The 18,732-nt window shown below is 45.3% G+C and overlaps 1 protein-coding gene across 13 annotated transcripts in view; it reads left to right on the top strand.

Annotated features, from left to right (window-relative positions):
- LOC139051806 (uncharacterized) overlaps positions 1-18,732 on the top strand; it is a 280,388-nt gene that overhangs the window by 135,849 nt on the left and 125,807 nt on the right. For 10 of the 13 annotated variants that reach the window (XM_070528799.1, XM_070528798.1, XM_070528800.1 and 7 more), the window contains exons 17-20: positions 88-426; positions 6,931-7,036; positions 12,769-12,809; positions 14,675-15,013. The gene's annotated coding sequence lies outside the window, so the exon portion shown is untranslated. Of the gene's footprint in view, positions 1-87; positions 427-6,873; positions 7,037-7,588; positions 7,653-12,768; positions 12,810-14,674; positions 15,014-18,732 lie in introns of those variants that run through there. The other 3 variants (XM_070528809.1, XM_070528810.1, XM_070528808.1) reach the window with 3 other exon arrangements.

Raw genomic sequence — 18,732 nt, 5'->3', positions numbered from 1 at the left:
ATTTAGACTTTTTTGATACAAAGTCTATAGACTGTCTATAGGCGAAAGTCGATAAAGTTTCTATTTCTTTTTGTCTAACTCCACCAGCAGATGTGCGCAAGGTAATACTGGCCACCAACATCGCCGAAACGTGCATCACCGTCAACGATGTGGTGTACGTTGTCGACACTGGACTTCAGCGCGAGCAGCGCTTCAACCCGTCCACGGGTGTGAGCCTGCTCGAAAAGTTCGCCACGTCGAAGGCCAGTGTGCAGCAGCGAGCAGGTCGCGCAGGTCGTGTGCGACCTGCGCGACCTTTCATGTACAGATGGTAACACTCCCCAGTCTTACCATCGGTACATGAAAGGAGAGCTACAATCATGGGAACAATGTAAGCGGCCAGAAATCCAGACAACTGACCTGACAAGAGTCGTTTTGGACTGTAAGGTGAGTGCAGGATCGCTCGATTGTTTGAAGTTGTAACAATTCACTGCCACTGCTACAGTGCTAAAAAAATGGCAGGACAGTGAACAGTACTCGAAAAATATGGAATGAGAAAGTGCACATTGCGGGCACAACTGTGATCGTTAAATGGGGTGAATGTACTCTCTCTCTCTCTTTATATATATATATATATATATATATATATATATTTATACGTATATATATATATATATATGTATATATATATAGAGAGAGAGAGGGAGAGAGAGAGAGCTGCGCGACCGGCCGCTCGAGTCACATTGCGTGTAATCGCGGGCTTCTTCATGCTCGACCAAACACTTCTATGGAGCTCGTATTGAGCAACCGAAAGCTTTATCGGAAGTTTCTTATGTTGCTCGACAGTTTTATCATTGAGAATATTCGTCTAATTAACATAATGTAGAAATTATTTACACGAAATATCTAATCAGGGGAATGCAAGAAATATAGTCTGAGTATCTCCAAGGGATGGCAAACAACATTAACTTGGTTCTCTCCAGCTACGTCCCATTTGCATATGTTAGTCTAGCTCAAATTAAGTGAAGCATCCCGTATCCTTCTTTACAATTGCAAATATTCTCCATGGCTTCCTATATCCCCGCCGATGAAGGCCATGAGGTGGGACGTCACCAAAGGTCATGTTAAAAAAATCGTTAATCTGGGCCCAGCCCGTGTACGCTGCAACCAAGCGCAGGTACCGGGACATAATATGGAGCTGCGTTCGATATAAGCCACTGAAGTTGTTTAATGCTGAGATTGCTGTAGAGCCTAATTGTAGACTTTAGTATACACATATGCTATCTTCGGCTGGTCGCTTCCATCCCCCGAAGCAGAGGCGGGCAGATCCGGCCTTCCCCGAGCTCAGAGGTAGAGGACGAGCGCGCAAGCCAAACGTGCAACTCGCTCTCGGAGGAGGCAATGGCAGATGCTAAACCACGTGACTACTACCAACGTCCGATGTTTCGCTTATCGAAAGCTCCCGGCGCTGCCGGGAAAACCGACGGACGCGCCGGCGGGACGAGCGTTCGTCGCAGTGGCCTAGGTTGCCTAGGTTACGGTGGGCCATCGCCAACAGCAGCGACGCGGCTCTGCGATGACGTTTCAATTTCGACGACTGCTCCAAGGACAGGGCTCGGAGCGCCTCAGAGCGCTCGAAGGTGGAGGAGAGCAATCGAGAAGAACCAGCCGAACGCAGGGCGGGCACCCTCTTTCAACCAGCCGAAGACAACGCCGCTCGCGAGAGCACTCCAGAGCGCTCAGAAACGACCAGTCGAAGATGGCAATAAAGTATACCTCTGCATTTGTTCACCACATGATAGGACCTACGTAGTCGCTTTCGCCAATCACAGGAGAGTCTTCACAGTTGTCATAGCATGACTTTTGCGGCAGTAGGATAAGGAAAGCAAAACGCCGATCCAATTGTGATAATGGATGATATGAACGCCAACTTTAGCTACAAGTGGATTCCAAACAGGCATCAAGCTAACAGCACAGAAACTCGTAATGTTTGTAGCTGAGAACGCGGACTTTGTGAGTGTGCGTGGAACCGATGTCGCGCATGTGGTGTGCGCATTGTGTGCCCTCCGATTCTCAGATACTTTTCCCATTGTCTTCATATCTCGGCTGCATCACTAACATTGCGCGGCTTTTCGTTGACTGATATCCTGCCCTATGAACTCATCAGAGTTCCTCATTCACTTAAAATATGTGCCGAATTCTCTGAGCCAACTCAGTATTTTGCAGGCGGTATGCCTGCGCAGCCACGCATATGAGTACCTCATTGCCGTACTGATTGCTTTGATCTATCATCGGAGCGAAAAATTAGCACTAACGTACGTGTGGTCATCACATTTGGTGCTACGCTGGAAGATATGCTACAAATGCGCTGTATTACTCATCGTCGCTGGCGATAATGCAAGCGCCTGAAGGGCTCTTTAACGGCTTTTACAAACAGCGCATTCATCAATGTGGGCGTTCCAGTCTCATACGATAGCCCACAGCGTTTGTGATACAGGACGCTTAAGCTTCGCCTTCAAGAGTGGAATGCGATAGCGTTATCGCATCCCGTTCGCACCACCTACTCAAACGCGCTACGCCAGCCAAACGTCGCGATCGGCTGAGATAGCCGGGCCCCGACGCGCCATGAAGGTGGACGCGGTCATGGGGCGAGTGGCGTGCCACGTGTCGGGGCAGCGCCATACATTGTGAGGAGGGGGTCTTCTGTGTTTGCCGCAAGATGGCTCTGCGTGTGCGCAGAGCGCAGAAGAAATTTAGCGGAAACATACTTCGCTACTCGCGAAACAGCGACTTCTGTAAGTTACATAAGTCATAATTACCGATGTAAACCGCAGTATAACTTTCTAGGGCACGTTTCTAAGGCAACACCGCCTTCGCTAGAGGCGATTTTGTCCCGTTTTGAAGGAACGAACTCGTGGCTCAGTGGTAGCCTCTCCGTCGCGCACTCCGGAGACTCCGTCTTGCAGGATGTTTTTTATTTATGAAGCGCCTTCTGCGATTTATCGCTCACCGCCAACGCCGCTGACACCGACGCCGACGGCACCGGCTTTTCTGCGACGCGAGCTCCTTAACGCTGTCGCGATAAAAGGATGAAAAATTGAAAACAAAAGCAACCCGTTCCGGTGCGCATGGCGCGCAGAGAGAGAGAGAAAGAGACAAAAAAAAGAAACAGGCGCACAGACTTCTAGGAGCGCGCGCGCCTTGTCTCGCGGAGCTCCTGCGCCTGCGCAATGAGCGCCATCTGTCCGCGTCAATTTGAATTCTCAACGAATGCGCCAGGCACGTAAACGCTTGCAGCGGTGGGCGGTGTCTGCCAGAACGTTGGTGTCTGTGCATGCTTGTCTTCTTTGTGGCATCATACATCAACTATACTGAACGGTAAGCTTTAGCAACGATGTTTTGCGTCAATAGATCATGATTACGTAAGCGCATATCGTAGCGCAAACCGGCTGCATGTAGCGCAGGCGACTCGGGCATAGTATCGGTTTCTCATTTTCATGATTTGATAACGCGCTGTTGTTCTCACTTCTACTATACGGAATGTTTTACGTCAAGTGATCGCTCAGGTTTGTTGATTTTATCGCCATAGTTGATGGGCGTAAAAATGGAAGTATACCATGGTTTAACTTGATTGCCGGTGCATTTTTTTCTTTTTTGCACTGCATGATTTAGCACTCAATTCTTTCTGTTTAAGCAACATATATTAAAGTACAGCTGGTTCAGGAGCATTATTAATCTACTAACGTTAATGCATAAGCGCAGATGAAAAACAACAGGTGCACATACATAAATACATTCAATTTTTTTGCTGCCATATCTAAACAAAAATGTAAGCTAACTTGTAGATAGCAGATAGCTATGGACTTATGACCTTATACCCTGTTTGTAGACTAGTCTATAAAATGTCTGTGTGGATAGACCGCCTATATATTAATGAAAATTCATTTTTGTTGACAAACATCTGCAGAATGTCATAGAAAAAAGTGCATAGGATTATAAAGTTATGTTGTTGTAAACTGAAGTCTATAGATTATCTGCAGAGATTTGTCTATAGGCATTCCATAGACTTCAGTCTGCAAGAGTAGAACTGTATATATAATTCTACTTTGGTAGACTGAAATTTTTAAAATGTCTATAGACAAATGTCTTTAGATAGTCTAAGACATTTGTCTATAAACATTCTATAGACTTCACTCTAAAAAATAGAACTGTATAATCCTACGCACTTTCGTATATAAACATTCTGCGGGCTTTTTTCTACAAAGGTGAATTTTCTTTGATCTATAGACAAGCTATCGACTCAGACATTTTATAGCCTATATAGCCTATAAGAAGTGTACGACTATAAGTCTATAGACAGTCTATAGATTAGTCTATAGGTATAGTCGATAGATAGTCTACAGACATTTGTCTCTAGATATTCTATAGAACTCAGTCTGCAAAAGAAGAAATATAAGCCTACACACTTGTCTATAAACATGCTGCAGACAATTGTCTAAAAAATTAATTTTCATTAACCTATAGACAGATCTATAGACAGCATACAGACAGTCTATAGGCTCAGACTTTTTATATACTAGTCTATAGAAAGCTTATAGACTCAGACTTTTATAGAGTAGTCTATAAAAAATCTATAGCCATAAGTCCATAGACTGTCTATAGACCAGTCTAAAGAAATGTCTATAAACTGCCTATAGACTCAGACTTTTAAAGAGTAGTCTACAAAAAGTGTACGGCCATAAGTCCATAGACTGTCTACATACCAGTCTAAAGAAATGTCTATAGACCGTCTATAGACTTCATAGACAAATGCCTATAGTCAGGGTATAGACTTTCTATAAAAATTTTCGTATGGGTCAACGCACCGACTTACCAATTTTCATGAAATTTTGTAAAGATTTCAGGCCTTAAATGAGAAATTTGCTTGGTATACCATTCACAAGAAATTTCTCCCCAAGTTTCACAATTTCACAATTTCACAGTTTCACAGTTTCACAAAGAAACAATTAACTCAACAACTTCATAACTCAGCAGCGAAACTTGATAGCACAATTCTGCTAATAGGTTCTGATAGTACGTCAAATTCAGACAAATTTAGCATGGTATACAAGAATGTGAAAAAAATTCGGTAATATGGAAATACACCTTTTGCAGAACACTTGCAGAACACTTTTGCAGAACTCTTTTGCAGAACACTTGTACACAACGTAACAAATTCACATAAATATAAATTGACAAATCGAATTTGTCCGCTTTGAATGATATAATGGATGCGTTTACAGAACTGCGATATCTGTTGCTGATGCAAAGCTATTAATTTATAAACTTCGTGCGTATGTTTTTTTCGAACTTTCTAATTTTTGAAAATCGTTCGCGAAAAAGCCAGGCTCTAAATCGAAATTCCGCTTCCAACAGTCCTTAGAATTTTACGTTCTCTGTCAAATGCAGCAAATTTCATTAAAATTGGTCCCGGGCGTATGACAGAAGAACGTTTATTTTTCGCGTTCTACATGTATTTGAATAGGCCGTGTCAGAGTTGGGCCCGAGCTAAAGCTTCCTCTTAAGCACGAACCTAGGGCGCTATAACGTAAAACTATTCAAAACTTTTCTATTGCAATTCTGCAATCGACCCACCGCAATTGGGCAAAAACATTTTTGTACCACCCCCACTTCACCTGCCTGTCACGCGACAACCCGAAATCCACAATAGCTCCCCATCTGATATCACGTGTACACACTGATTATGCATAATTTGACCGAACAAAACAGAAATAGTTATTTCTGATTCGACGCCATTTTCCCATTAGCCCTCGGCTATTGGTAAAGTTTTCGGGCTGCACCCAATTCACCTGCCTCTCACGCGACGTCGAAAAACCGTAAAAGCTTACCGTGTCAAAATGACGCGTAAGCATTAAAGGTGCATTAACGTGGGGAACAAAACTGAATTTTCTTCTGAATAGCCGCAGGCTGCCCCGTTCCGAATGGAATAAAACATGGCTGCCCCTGATCTCTCAGGCGCTGGCTACTCACACCTGCCCGAGAGCATGGGTTTATTGGCCTATTATGACACTTTTTGCGTTGCCGTGTAACGTTTCGAGCACTTTCGGCACGTTTACGACCTCGTTCATCCAACTCTTCTTTGCTCAGGGTCCGTTTTACCGTCATTCTTAAGCTTCCGTTGCGTGCCGCTGCCATTTTCGACCAGCCACCCCTAACTGAGTCAGGGAAAGTGGACCATTCGCAGGAGCCGGCACCACCCTCTTCATCCGGTTATAGTTTATCAGAGCACTGGCTCGGCCCCATCGAGTGCCTCTCCATTTGAGCGCGCTCCTCGCCTATTATCAGCCAGTTGGATAACTGTTAAGTTAGATAACCGCCGCAGTGTAGAAAATGTTATTCGTTTATAAAGCAAACAAAAGTGACCTCCTATGAACGAGTTGAGCGTTTCATTGGTCTGTTCAGACAACCCTGCGGGTGAACGGCCGGTGCTTGCGTGAGTGGTTACGCCAATTTGATGTCAGGAGAATGGAATAAAAACACATTGGAATAGTTTTACGTTATACGGCCCCTACTTTAATGGCTACGTTATACAGCGCTGCCTGTGGTGGCATCCACGGTCGGCACATCCTGCCACCCCGCCCCCCCGCGCAACGATGTACAGGCGGCGTACAAACGGTTTCCGCTGGTCAAGACGCGAGTGTTCCCGTCAACGCCGTCGGCGGCGTTTCTATCAAGTGATTGTGGCGCCGCCCTAGCGTTAGCTGTGCGTGCACGCTCTCATTATTAAAGTCCGAACGATATAATTTCTCCTCTTAGATTCGACAAACTTCATTCCAAGTTAGTCCCGGGGTTGTCTCGTAAAAACATTTCTGCCTTTTGCGCGTATTTGAACAGGCGGAATCGCAGTTCCCCTCGACCTAAAGCTTCCTCTTTCTTGGCAACGGTTTGCAGCGTGGTATACCATGGCATCCACTCAGCTGAGAACCAAGCTCGCCCGAGACCGACATCTCGTGTCGTACGAAGGTCCGTACGCTGGAATCTTTCCCTAGTCTATGTGGTAAGAGCAGACCTTGAATCCACGTATACGGTTCTTAACTATAGTGTTAAAAACAATCTAATGGTTAACTAGCTGTTAAAAACTAGAAACTTGTCATGTTACCGAACTTCACCAAGTACATGTTCAGTACGTGTTTGCACTCCACACGGTCATGTGCCGCCGTTCCTTCATAGTTATATGTGTCGACGCGTCTTGTTGACTCTCACTAGTGCACTCGACGCATTGCAAGCCAGTTTTCGGCGTGTATTCGCACTTCCAGGGGAAACTCGATCTCGTTGTTCAGCTCTACTTAGGGTTTAGCGTCTATCTACCTAACGTTTTTTGTATTCATTTTCTGTATAGATACGCCATCAGGGCACTGGTCATGAAACGTGCATCACCTGCGTACGTTTCTGTACTTTAAACTGTGCTTGTCTTCTGGCATTTGCCTATCTAGCGATGAATATACAGATTACTTTCGTGCACTCAAATCGGATTACCGTCGGTTGACAGGCACGCAACGATTTTTTTTCTTTTTTTCTGTTCTACCATCTTCTCTTAATCTCACTTTAGATCTCTGCAGCACACGTAGGCTGTCGGGATTACTCCATGTCACACCACGGCATCCCGGGTTACAGCCTAGCACTACGCCTGGTCAACTTCGTGGTAAGCTCGCACACAGTTTCGAGCAGCGTTGCCTAATGCACAGATAAGATTGAGTCGTTACACTAAATATTAGCCTTACCTATTATATTACCTATTACATTAAGCATTAACCTTACTGGCAGGTTTCGTGAAATCATTGTCACGCTGGCTCGTGAATATTAAAGGACTTCACAATATATATAATCGAAATGCTTTAACAGTGTAGGTGATGCTTTTATCGTTTGGTTTCGTCGCGATTGCCTTAACCACAGAGGCATGAATATGAACACATGGCCAGAGGTAGTACACACACAAGTACTGATTATGAAATTGAGAGAATAATATTTAAGCCGCATGTCGGACGAGTGAAGCCTCATACAAAACCGGAAAACTGACATCTGAGGTGTTCATAACGACTTCTCCACATGCAGCAATAACTTGCTGCTGCACAGTTTTTGCAGGGTAATAAATTTTCGCCTACGCCAACCGCAAAATCCAAGATTTATGCAGCGCCCCCCGCCGCTCGTCGAGCCTATCGCTTATCGGGGAGGACGGCGCTTCCTTTCCGTGTGCCGCCGCCAAAGATGCTGACTCACTGCCAAGCCGATGCCTAGAGCCGCGGCCGCTCACTTCGCCACGGTTCGCGCGCGCGGTTGTTTCGCACGGAGCCGGGTTAAGCAATACGGTAGCGCATGAACGCAGTCCGGCGGCTTTATTTCGCATTTGGCGGGCTATCTTTAAACGCCGAAAAGAATAACCGCGCATCAAGACCGCTTCGTGTTGTCCCCTTCTTCAAGGCCCGTGTTTTCTTGCGGTAACTTCCCAATATCATGAATAACCAACTGGCCTACACCCACACACTGCTACGCGGGATTTTCGTTGCCGCAAGAAGTTAGATCAGTCGTTTGCGAATCCCCTCCACAGCGCAACGAAGCGCACTTGGCCCTAAAGTTAATATATGAATTTCTGTACCATTCATCTTCGTTAATTGACTGATTGATCGAAATATAAATATATATATATATATATTCTAAGGAGTGCCACATGATGGCAAACCATATGCCCTTGGTTTCAGTCAGCGTCGGCTGACCACTTTTTTTTTTTAAGTCCTTGGTTCAAGTTACGCGAAGCAATCGATATTTTATTCTCATCAAATGCGTTCCTTTATATGTATGCGAACACCCATGCGTAACAAAATCGGTGCTAACAAAAATAAACTTTAAAAGAAAACACGCTTAGCGGCAGTCTCCCGCAGATACAACTCGTGAAGCAGTATTTAGCATGTGCCTTTGCCCGGTTGCCATTATGTCACAAGTATTAACCTCCGCCTTCTCCGAAAGGAAGCGCCGTTTTCGATGTGGCTCGTGGTTCCTTCCCGGCGGGAAGTGGAATTCCGCGCGGGGACTGAGCTTGTATTTGTCCGCACTGCTTATTAACCAAACAGTCGGTGCACGACAACATGCGTTTGGTTCTCCCAAAACTTTGTTACTGTCCCGTTGAACACACTGGTACTTAGTGACGCGCAAGTCGAGTGAACGTGCTTTCATTTGGGAGGAAATACATGAAAGCTGCCGCGGAGCTTTACACTGAACTGCGTATTACCGAGAACAGTGACGCAATCTCTGTTATTAAACGTGGGTGGCAGAGAGCAAGTCGGAAGAGGCTTCACAATTTTTTACAGGCGTAACGATGTTCTTAAGAAAAATTACAACATGATTATAGTCCGACGCAGTAGTTCAGCGGAAACCCGCAAGGTGGAGAGAAGTAAAGAATAAAGGAAAATCAGACATCCACACGTTCGTAGCAATTGCTACAAAGGAAACCCATACGGGTTCCTCGAAGGAAAAGCCTCATAGTTGAAGAAAGATTCGTCCTGGTCCGGTACTCGAACCCTGGACCACCACCTTTCCGGGGCAGCCGCTCTACCATCTGAGCTAACCAGGCGGCTAGCAGATGGCAGGGCGAAGTCGAATTTGTCGACAACACGAAGCAAAGGCAAGTGTTTGACGTAGTGGTTCAGCGGAAACCCGCAAGGTGGAGAGAAGTAAAGAATAAAGGCAAATCAGACGAATCTTTCTTCAACTATGAGGCTTTTCCTTCGAGGAACCCGTATGGGTTTCCTTTGTAGCAATTGCTACGAACGGGTGGATATCTGATTTGCATTTATTCGCCATGATCATAGTCCGTAATGGAAAAAAAAATCCTGGCTTGGTATCAGCTCCGACGGACCCATCAGCTAGAATACAGATAGGTCCTGCTACGTTTATAGCGCGTGGTGAGCCAGCAGAGACGGGTACCTATAGCGTGGCTGGTACATAAGGACAACGCCCCAATTACGTCAGAGTGCCACCGGCAACTAGTCCGGAGGGATGTAGCCGTCCTGTCCTCCAGATTCTGACTATAATGAGTGCTCTTTTATTCCCCGAGCTTACGGGGCTTATCAAGAGTGACCGTTTTGAAGGCGTCCTTGCTATCAAAAGAGCCGTAACAACTCCCCTCCCCCCTCCAGATAAATCCTTCCAGCACTGCATGTAGTCGTCGCAGAGGAAGATACAAAAGTTTGTCACAATGGAGGGGCATTACTTACAACGTAATCGATATTCAAGGCGTAGTTTGTGAGCCATGACGTTGAAGCAGCGTACTTGAGTTAGGCGCTTTCACGCAAACACGAAATGTATAAGTGTCCTCCTTCATGTCTGCGTGCACGTGTCTACTTCAAGCGCGCTTACCTGTCACTAACTTCAAGGGGGCGGAATGTAACTTGCAGTTGACGCCAGTCGCACAGATTTTCATACTCCTGTATCTCTTCAATTGGCACAGTAAAAAAAGCACAAAGGACTGTAAAAAGGGACATTCAACGATTATGTCCGAGGAAGGGTTTCAGCAGCAGTTGCATGAACAAAAAGACAGCTGTGAAAACACCGTCTTCGGCTTGTCAAATGTTTTAAAAAGCCGGCTTCGAGATAAGTTCATCAGTTTTCTCTTCTTACCATCGCTAAGCTGGTTCTAGTTGTATTTTACAAAGATATTCTACACAATCAAACCACTCCCGTCACCTCACACTCACATTTGGAATAATTTGGGATATAACCGACCATTTTTCTCAGTTCTGTCTATTTTATCGTTGCAAAAAATTTTCCTTTTAAAGGGGCGCAGACATGGTATTTATGTCTTATTCTTTTGCTTCAAACGAAGGTTCAGTACCTCTAAACGGCTGCAAAATCTTACTGTCGATCCTCGCCGTGCCGGTAATATTTTAATGAAATAGGATTTAAACATATGTCGAGATTGTTTGGTCGTGCATATAGGTTGATGGCTCATTTTTGGTAACATTTCTTTTCAGAAAAATAAACATTTACCCACCGTGGTTGCTCTGTGGCTATGGTGTTAGGCTGCTGAGTACGAGGTCGCGGGATCGAATTCCAGCCACGGCGGTTGCATTTCGATGGGTACGAAATGCGAAAACCCCCGTGTACTTAGATTTATTTGCACGGTAAAGAACCCCAGGTGGTCTAAATTTCCAGAGTCCTCCTCTACGGCGTTCCTCGTAATCAGAAAGTGGTTTAGGCACGTAAAACACCATTATTTGATTTGCTTCAAAGAAACCTTTGCACTATTCGAATAAATAAGGTAGCTTCGAAAATATCGCGCACGGCGCTTTAAGAAACAACCCATGGCAGTCGCAAAGCGCACAGTTTTCATCACGCTTGATTTCTCATCGTATCGATTCACGCAAAAAAAAATAAGGTAGGCTGCTGTTCGCGGCGTCCGGAAGTGCACGATGCAGCCGAGCCCTCTCACGTGCAGTACAGTCCAGCATCACTGCCGTGTCCGGCACAACCTCCAGCTTCTCGTAGGAGCAAACGGGAGCGGTGGCCAGCGAACCACCTTTCTTATAAATAATCGGCAGCATCACCGATCCAGGTTGCATGGAGCGACGAGCAGGTGAACTGGGTTGATTCGTTTTCTGGAAATCCTCGATTTTCGCCAAGTAGGCGAACTCCGAAACAGCCCCGAGTTCCAATTTCCTGTTCAGCACGAACCCGCTTTCATCGCGATGTTTGACAGCGCGGCCTACTGTGGCATCCATGGTCGTCACGTGACCGCAATCCATCCGGACAAGGCGCAGTCAACGTACAAACAGGCTCCGGTCCACACACGCGTTTCTCGTCAACGCCGTCGGAGGCGTTTCTAACCAGCGATGGTGGCGCCGCCCTGGCGCTAGCTGTGCATGGCCGATCTCATTGTTACAGCCCCAAGAATATTAATTCTGCTCTCAAATTCCACAAATTTCACACAAGTAAGTCCTCCAGCTGCCTCATAAAAGGATTGCCGCCTTTTACATGTATCTCAACAGGCGGCATTGCCGTTGGCTAAGAGGTAAAGCTTCCTCTCTCATGGTTACGTTCTGCAGTGCGGTCTTCTGTGGCACCCACAGCCATCACGCGACCGGAAGTCGCACGTCGTACAAGGGTCCGTATATACCGGCAGCTGGCCCTAGTCTATGCGTTAATAGTAGACCTTGTATTCACGTATAGCGGCCTTAATTATATTTAAAGAACAAACTAACATTCAACTGGCCCTTAAAAAACAAAATTACCACTTTTACACAAGTTGATTTCACGGTATTTTGCCCGGTACACGTCTTTTTTATTTCTTTACACTCGACACTGTCATGTTCCGCCGTGACGTGATCACTATACATATCGACACGTCGCGTTCACCGTCAAATATGTACTAGTCGCGTTCCAAGCCACTCTTCGGTGTGCATTCCCGCTAGCAGTGAAAACACGATCTCTGTGTTCCATCCTGCTTAGCGTTTACTGTAATTCTGCCCAACGACGTTTATCTTCACTTATCGTAGACCCGTCATCATGGCACACATCATTAAATGTGCATGATATTCAGTACGTTTATTTGCATTGAATGTGGTGCTTCTATATGACTGTTTGGCAACGTGGCCCTGTGGTTTGCTTCTGCCATTTGTCTAACTAGCAGGATATGTTTAGATTCCTTTCGTGTACCCGAATCAGAAAGCAATCGGTTCGCATACACGCGACGGTTTTTTTTTTCTGTTCTTGTCTTAATCTCACTTTCGATCTCTGCAGCACACGTTGGGCTATTGGGATTCTTCCATGTCACTCAAATGGTAAGCTGCGCAACGGCCCAGCACGTGCTCAACTTCGCGGTATGCTCTCACGCAGTTTCCAGCAGCGTTGCCCAATGTAGAGACGATGAAGTCTTTAACCATTCCCACAAATCTTACCGACAGATTTTGTGAAATTACTGTCAAGATAGCTAACGGTAATCATGGGAAGTTACAAAAAGTCTAGTCGAAATGTCTTAACAATGCTGATGCTATAATTATTTGACGTAGTCATGATTGCCTTTATCACAGAGACATGCATATGACTATATGACTACAATTAAACCCATATGGAAGACCTGAAACTTAACATCCGAAGCGTTCATTACCAGGTCCAGGCATGCGACAATTTCACACTGCTGTACAATTTCTGCAGCGTAATACATCCTCGCCGAGATCTACTAAAAAACCAAGAATGAACTGCAGTACACCCTGTCACGCCTTTGGCATGCGCCCATCAGCGAAGTCACAGCTTTAGATTATTTAACTACTTCCAAATAGGTTACTCGAAGTGGAAGTGATTCCCTAATCTTCTTTGTAGTGTAGCGAGTTGTGCCGTAAATACTGCTGGCATGACGTTACGGTTTACGTTTGCGTCAGAGCATGAATGGCGGAAAGCGAGCAGTGTATCGATTTGTTCGTATTCTAAAGCGCGTATTGTGCAGTTAGATGTCCATGTTAGAAAAGTTAGTTTGGTAATACGGCGTGGGAGGCACCCTTTATTTAAGAAACATACATTCTGCATTGTTTCTGGTTCTCGGAAATGCAAAATTGTTTGCACAGAGGTGCTGTTTTACGAACACAGAGTCATTGTCAAATTGAGAAATGATTGACTGTTTTTTTCGTTATGACCGTGATCCAACTCCGGTGGTGATTGCCCCTGATGCTCGACCACGACACCCGAGACCATCTCAACAGGCCTCTATAGCTGTATGTGTCCCGTAGAGCTTCGTGAGCTTTAAGATATGCACCTAAAAAAAGCGAATCCGGTTGTAAATCGGCGTATAAATCACACGCCTGCACAGCATTAGTTTAAGCGTGGGAGTAATGCACCGATTTACACCCTTATACTCCTTCAAGTCTTTACACTTTAAGTGTTTGTACTGCTTTGTCTAGGACGCCCTGACTGAAGAACCAAAGCACGGCTACAGGCTTTTTTAAAAAGGTCCTTGTACACTGAGGCGGAGCAAGTTTCGTCATGTTCATGCACAAGTTGTTGCTTCCATTTGCGAGTAAGATAACTCATGAACTGCGGGCATGCAGTGATGGAAATGGGCACCATTTGGGCCGGCTTATCTTGTTCCCATACACTGATTGCCGTCGGTGTCATCCGCGTTTCAGAAGGCAATAGTCTTGGGCATGTTGGATAATAGAACACGTAGCACAATATAAGTACAAACAACAGGTCGAGGCATGACAAGCGTTTGTCCTCTCTCGACCCGTCCTTTGTTCTTTCTGCTCTAGGTATTCCGTATATTGCTTGCGTTTACTTCCTTGAAAGCTCTGCGCTCGCTACATTACTTGCGAGAGTGCTATCTCACACCTCTAACGCGCGTGCTGTTCGTGCCCCGAATATTTCGGACATAGAGCTTTGAAGCAAAGGGTAGGCACACAGTTTACATGTGATAACGTTTATTGGACAGGAAGCAGAACCGCATCGTTGCTAGGACCGAGTGAAGCGAGAAAAAGAAATCCTAATTAACACGTATAGTAAAGTATCGATTTCAATGTATATATAGAAAGCCTATAGACTTTTTATACACGACCTTGCCTTTCTATAGATTTAGACTTTTTTGATACAAAGTCTATAGACTGTCTATAGGCGAAAGTCGATAAAGTTTCTATTTCTTTTTGTCTAACTCCACCAGCAGATGTGCGCAAGGTAATACTGGCCACCAACATCGCCGAAACGTGCATCACCGTCAACGATGTGGTGTACGTTGTCGACACTGGACTTCAGCGCGAGCAGCGCTTCAACCCGTCCACGGGTGTGAGCCTGCTCGAAAAGTTCGCCACGTCGAAGGCCAGTGTGCAGCAGCGAGCAGGTCGCGCAGGTCGTGTGCGACCTGCGCGACCTTTCATGTACAGATGGTAAGACTCCCCAGTCTTACCATCGGTACATGAAAGGAGAGCTACAATCATGGGAACAATGTAAGCGGCCAGAAATCCAGACAACTGACCTGACAAGAGTCGTTTTGGACTGTAAGGTGAGTGCAGGATCGCTCGATTGTTTGAAGTTGTAACAATTCACTGCCACTGCTACAGTGCTAAAGAAATGGCAGGACAGTGAACAGTAGTCGAAAAATATGGAATGAGAAAGTGCACATTGCGGGCACAACTGTGATCGTTAAATGGGGTGAATGAACTCTCTCTCTCTCTCTCTCATTTCGATGGGGGCGAAATGCGAAAACACCCGTGTGCTTAGATTTAGGCGCACGAGAGAGAGAGAGAGAGGGAGAGAGAGAGGGAGAGAGAGAGAGCTGCGCGACCGGCCGCTCGAGTCACATTGCGTGTAATCGCGGGCTTCTTCATGCTCGACCAAACACTTCTATGGAGCTCGTATTGAGCAACCGAAAGCTTTATCGGAAGTTTCTTATGTTGCTCGACAGTTTTATCATTGAGAATATTCGTCTAATTAACATAATGTAGAAATTATTTACACGAAATATCTAATCAGGGGAATGCAAAAAATATAGACTGAGTATCTCCAAGGGATGGCAAACAACATTAACTTGGTTCTCTCCAGCTACGTCGCATTTGCATATGTTAGTCTAGCTCAATATAAGTGAAGCATCCCGTATCCTTCTTTACAATTGCAAATATTCTCCATGGCTTCCTATATCCCCGCCGATGAAGGCCATGAGGTGGGACGTCACCAAAGGTCATGTTAACTTGTGCGAACAGCCCGTATACCGATTGTGGTAAGGCGTGAGATGAAGTAGAACACAGCCGATACTGTAAAATTTGTATTGCTTCAGGTTTACATGCCGTATATAGATTGACAATAGAAAAAAATTGTTAATCTGGGCCCAGCCCGTGTACGCTCCAACCAAGCGCAGGTACCGGGACATAATATGGAGCTGCGTTCGATATAAGCCACTGAAGTTGTATAATGCTGAGATTGCTGTAGAGCCTAATTGTAGACTTTAGTATACACATAGTGTATACCTCTGCATTTGTTCACCACATGATAGGAACTACGTAGTCGCTTTCGCCAATCACAGGAGAGTCTTCACAGTTGTCATAGCATGACTTTTGCGGCAGTAGGATAAGGAAAGCAAAACGCCGATCCAATTGTGATAATGGATGATATGAACGCCAACTTTAGCTACAAGTGGATTCCAAACAGGCATCAAGCTAACAGCACAGAAACTCGTAATGTTTGTAGCTGAGAACGCGGACTTTGTGAGTGTGCGTGGAACCGATGTCGCGCATGTGGTGTGCGCATTGTGTGCCCTCCGATTCTCAGATACTTTTCCCATTGTCTTCATATCTCGGCTGCATCACTAACATTGCGCGGCTTTTCGTTGACTGATATCCTGCCCTATGAACTCATCAGAGTTCCTCATTCACTTAAAATATGTGCCGAATTCTCTGAGCCAACTCAGTATTTTGCAGGCGGTATGCCTGCGCAGCCACGCATATGAGTACCTCATTGCCGTACTGATTGCTTTGATCTATCATCGGAGCGGAAAATTAGCACTAACGTACGTGTGGTCATCACATTTGGTGCTACGCTGGAAGATATGCTACAAATGCGCTGTATTACTCATCGTCGCTGGCGATAATGCAAGCGCCTGAAGGGCTCTTTAACGGCTTTTACAAACAGCGCATTCATCCATGTGGGCGTTCCAGTCTCATACGATAGCCCACAGCGTTTGTGATACAACCTGCCATCGCATTTCCTTCGTTCATGAAAAAATTGGAGGACGCTTAAGCTTCGCCTTCAAGAGTGGAATGCGATAGCGTTATCGCATCCCGTTCGCACAACCTACTCAAACGCGCTACGCCAGCCAAACGTCGCGATCGGCTGAGATAGCCGGGCCCCGACGCGCCATGAAGGTGGACGCGGTCATGGGGCGAGTGGCGTGCCACGTGTCGGGGCAGCGCCATACATTGTGAGGAGGGGGTCTTCTGTGTTTGCCGCAAGATGGCTCTGCGTGTGCGCAGAGCGCAGAAGAAATTTAGCGGAAACATACTTCGCTACTCGCGAAACAGCGACTTCTGTAAGTTACATAAGTCATAATTACCGATATAAACCGCAGTATAACTTTCTAGGGCACGTTTCTAAGGCAACACCGCCTTCGCTAGAGGCGATTTTGTCCCGTTTTGAAGGAACGAACTCGTGGCTCAGTGGTAGCCTCTCCGTCGCGCACTCCGGAGACTCCGTCTTGCAGGATGTTTTTTATTTATGAAGCGCCTTCTGCGATTTATCGCTCACCGCCAACGCCGCTGACACCGAAGTCGACGGCACCGGCTTTTCTGCGACGCGTGCTCCTTAACGCTGTCGCGATAAAAGGATGAAAAATTGAAAACAAAAGCAACCCGTTCCGGTGCGCATGGCGCGCAGAGAGAGAGAGAAAGAGACAAAAAAAAAAGAAACAGGCGCACAGACTTCTAGGAGCGCGCGCGCCTCCTCTCGCGGAGCTCCTGCGCCTGCGCAATGAGCGCCATCTGTCCGCGTCAATTTGAATTCTCAACGAATGCGCCAGGCACGTAAACGCTTGCAGCGGTGGGCGGTGTCTGCCAGAACGTTGGTGTCTGTGCATGCTTGTCTTCTTTGTGGCATCATACATCAACTATACTGAACGGTAAGCTTTAGCAACGATGTTTTGCGTCAATAGATCATGATTACGTAAGCGCATATCGTAGCGCAAACCGGCTGCATGTAGCGCAGGCGACTCGGGCATAGTATCGGTTTCTCATTTTCATGATTTGATAACGCGCTGTTGTTCTCACTTCTACTATACGGAATGTTTTACGTCAAGTGATCGCTCAGGTTTGTTGATTTTATCGCCATAGTTGATGCGCGTAAAAAAGGAAGTATACCATGGTTTAACTTGATTGCCGGTGCATTTGTTTTATTTTTTGCAATGCATGATTTAGCACTCAATTCTTTCTGTTTAAGCAACATATATGAAAGTACAGCTGGTTCAGGAGCATTATTAATCTACTAACGTTAATGCATAAGTGCAGATGAAAAACAGCAGGTGCACATACATAAATACATTCAATTTTTTTGCTGCCACATCTAAACAAAAATGTAAGCTAACTTGTAGATAGCAGATAGCTATGGACTTATGACCTTATACCCTGTTTGTAGACTAGTCTATAAAATGTCTGTGTGGATAGACCGCCTATATAATAATGAAAATTCATTTTTGTTGACAAACATCTGCAGAATGTCATAGAAAAAAGTGCATAGGATTATAAAGTTATGTTGTTGTAAACTGAAGTCTATAGATTATCTGTAGAGATTTGTCTATAGGCATTCCATAGACTTCAGTCTGCAAGAGTAGAACTGTATATATAATTCTACTTTGGTAGACTGAAATTTTTAAAATGTCTATAGACAAATGTCTTTAGATAGTCTAAGACATTTGTCTATAAACATTCTATAGACTTCACTCTAAAAAATAGAACTGTATAATCCTACACACTTTCGTATATAAACATTCTGCGGGCTTTTTTCTACAAAGGTGAATTTTCTTTGATCTATAGACAAGCTATCGACTCAGACTTTTTATAGCCTATATAGCCTATAAGAAGTGTACGACTATAAGTCTATAGACAGTCTATAGATTAGTCTATAGGTATAGTCGATAGATAGTCTACAGACATTTGTCTCTAGATATTCTATAGAACTCAGTCTGCAAAAGAAGAAATATAAGCCTACACACTTGTCTATAGACATGCTGCAGACAAT

Source organism: Dermacentor albipictus, unplaced genomic scaffold (assembly GCF_038994185.2).
Source record: "Dermacentor albipictus isolate Rhodes 1998 colony unplaced genomic scaffold, USDA_Dalb.pri_finalv2 scaffold_14, whole genome shotgun sequence".
Classification (NCBI taxonomy): domain Eukaryota; kingdom Metazoa; phylum Arthropoda; class Arachnida; order Ixodida; family Ixodidae; genus Dermacentor; species Dermacentor albipictus.
The sequence above is the reverse complement of the archived record's forward strand: the minus strand, read 5'-3'. Positions and strand labels throughout refer to the sequence as shown.